The sequence below is a fragment of the Cebus imitator genome, unplaced genomic scaffold (assembly GCF_001604975.1).
Source record: "Cebus imitator isolate Cc_AM_T3 unplaced genomic scaffold, Cebus_imitator-1.0 Scaffold541, whole genome shotgun sequence".
In the NCBI taxonomy this organism is placed as follows: Eukaryota; Metazoa; Chordata; class Mammalia; order Primates; family Cebidae; genus Cebus; species Cebus imitator.
The window spans coordinates 568,897-572,392 of record NW_016107856.1 but is presented as its reverse complement, the minus strand read 5'-3'; positions in this window follow the sequence as shown (position 1 = coordinate 572,392).

Sequence of the window (3,496 nt, the reverse complement as noted above, 5' to 3'; positions counted from 1 at the left end):
TTTTTTTGAGGTGGAGTCCTTGCTCTGTGCTCAGGCTGGAGTGCAATGGTGCAATCTCGGCTCACTGCAAACTTCACCTCCCACATCCCAGTTCAAGCAATTCTTCTACCTCAGCCTCCCACGTAGCTGGGATTACAGGCACGAGCCACCATGCCCAGCTAATTTTTGTTTTTTGTTTTTTTTTAGTAGAGATGGGGTTTCACCATGTTGGCCAGTCTGGTCTTGAACTCCTGACCTCATGATTCGCCCACCTCAGCCTCCCAAAGTGCTGAGATTACAGATGTGAGCCACCATGCCTGGCCTGTTCTCAAATTTTAATGTGCTTAAGAATCACCAAGAAAGTTGTTAAAAATTAGATAACCAGAGATTTAGACATTTACGGATTTAGATTCAGAGTGCTGAGAAACACTCAAAAATCTGCAGTTTAAACCAGTTTCTTCTCTCCAGAGTGAATCATTCTTTCATCCTGGCCAACATGGTGAAACCCTGTCTCTACTAAAATTACAAAAATTAGCCATGAATGATGGCAGGTGCCTGCAATCCCAGGTACTCGGGAGGCTGAGGCAGGAGAATCTCTTGAGTCTGGGAGGTGGAGGTTGCAGTGAGCCGAGATTGTGCCACTGCACTCCAGTCTGGGCACCAGAGTGAAACTCTGTCTCAAAAAAAAAAGAGACAGAAAGAAAGAAAAGAAAATCTACAAGCATGTTGGTGACCTCGGACTAAGCATCCAGTGACAGCTCACTGGACTCCTCCATGGGAGGTATCAGGAGCTGGCGCCGTGGGCTCCAGCAGACGCTCCCCCTCCCCCAGTTATCAGTTACTATGAGTTTCCTTATTCTCTTTTGTCAAAATTCCCTTGATTATCCATGGACTTATGTAGGGTCCAGCCCTACAGGGTCCTATAAGCCCCTCTCTACTGGTATAGAGACAAGAAGCTGTAGAAATAAAGACAGAAGACACCGAGATCAAGAGAAAGAGAGTTTGGACCCAGGGGTCCACTGCCAACCAAATCTCAGAGTCCAGCAGTGGCCCCGAGTGCCTGGTCACTCTGACTTTTATTGTGTACAAAGCAGGGGATAGGGTTGGTAGGGCAGATCATTGGTGGTCTGTGGGTAACACCCCACATGGGCACCGAGGAAGAAGAACTGTACAGACCCCCGGCACAATTAGTGCCTGAAGTATAACTCACTGCTTTTTTATATCCAGCTTACATATAATCATACTTAGTCCCATATAATCTTTCTATATAATCATATAATGGATGTAGTCGGAGCTGTGCTGACACATTTAGTGCTGATTTATATAATCCTTCTACATAACCATATAGTAGTTTGTAGTAGGAGGAATTCCTAGAGCAGTCACAGAACAGAAACAGTACATAGGAAAACAGCCAGACCAAGACAAGAACCAGAGACCCAGGCAGCGGCGTCCCTGCCTGAAAGGGCTTACGCTGTATGGCAGGCTTGGAGCAAGAGCCTCTCCTCCTGAAAAAGGAGTTGTAGTACCTTGCATCCAGTTCCTGTGGAAAGTAGGCCTCAGGCCTGAGATCCTGGAAATAACTGAGGGAGAAGAACCCCTCTAATGTGACCAGTCACTGTGGCTGTACACCCTGTCTGTCTTGTCTCACTTCTGTTTTAACTCAAATCATCCTCCCATAAATATCTTAGAGAAGAGCACAAGTCTGTCAGCTCCCACTGCATTGGCTACAGTATCCTTCTATTAGAAATCCTTTGAAGTCTGCAGCCCCCAGATAAGAAGTGTTGTGCACGACACCTGATGCACACAGCACACCTGCTTACCTCGGTGACCTAATGGGGGTGGACCCCTTTTCTGTACATGACCCTCTACTACTGCACACGGCACAGCCCCCTACTGCACATGGCCCACCTCTCTGCCCAGGCGACCTAATGGGGTGGCTCCCCTCGCCTGCTACTCACGTGATTATGTATGCCCTATCATTAAGCCTATAGATGACCTCACACATGACCCTGCCCCCCTGCCTTGTACCCAATAAATACAGACTCTTCTGGACATTCGGGGCCTCGCCAGTCTCTGCTCATAGGTGGCGTGGCCCCCCAAATCCAGCTGCTCTTCTCCAGTTCTTCAGTGTCCAGTCTCTTTACTTCTCAGATCCTGCACCTCAGCACAGCATAAGGGACATCCCACGACCCTGTGGGGCCAGTAGCCCCACAGGTCAGGTAAATCACATGTCTCAGAGACAGGGGCCCAGGACTTTCAAGTAGCCAAGGCGAGGGCAGGAGCATATTGTGTCAGCACTTTTTTCATACTTGTCAAGAAAGAACAAAGACATTGAGATTTATGTTACTATTACTGATTATATCTTCTAAGAAAAAAAGGAACCAGGTGCAGAAGCAGAACAAGAAGGTGGACATGGAACATGACCACCGAAGCACAGCATCACATAGAGACAATTACGTCCCTGGATGTCTGCGGGCCTCCCTGACAGCTGTCAGGCCTACCAGAAGAGCTTGAGAGAGCGGAATGTTCTAACTCCAACGTCTCTTTCCACAGCTTGCTAAAGAGCGGACACTTGCCCAGCGCTGCCGCATAGCCAAGGTGCCCTCCAGCAGCCCTTATGCGGGTGTGACAGAGGGCTTAGAGCATCTTGCCTTAGGGTCACTTCTTTCACAATGTCACCTTAAGTTCACACTTTGAAACCCGAGAAATATTAGCAAAATTAAAAGGTTATACCGAGTATATATATTTAGGTATCTATATTTATGATTACTTATGTGATTATATTTCTAATTCTTTTCTATTTCATTATTTATACGGGAACAGGCTGAGGCTTCAGAGCCTTGCCTCGGTACTTGCAGGGTCTCCCACCCCCAGACTTATGTGTTCATGTAAATTTTACAATCAGTTTTCAAGTTATATAAGGCATTCTGTTGATATATTGATATTGCATGGGTTTTGCAGAAGAACGTGGAGGAAATTGACATCTTTATAATACTAAACCACCTCATTTATTTTATTTTTATTTATTTATTTTTTAAAGATGGGGTTTTACCATATTGGTCAGGCTGATCTCGAACTCCTGACCTCAGGTGATCTGCCCACCTCAGCCTCCCAAAGTGCTGGGATTACAGGCGAGAGCCACCACGCCCGGCTTAAATCACCTCATTTATAAATAAGGTAAATCTCTTCACTTAATTAGTTCTCATCTTGCTCTTCAGTAATTTTTAATACTTCTCCATACAAAGATTATGTGCATTTATTCAGTGGCTTGTTCTCAGGCATATTATGATTTTGTCCTATCATGAATCATATGTTACTTTCTCATATTTTCTAGGTGATTACTGCTGATGTGGTGGAAATTTTTTATTTTTTATTTTTTTTATTATTATTTTTTTATTTTTTTTTTTGAGATGGAGTTTCGCTCTTGTTACCCAGGCTGGAGTGCAATGGCGTGATCTCGGCTCACCGCAACCTCCGCCTCCTGGGTTCAGGCAATTCTCCTGCCTCAACCTCCTGA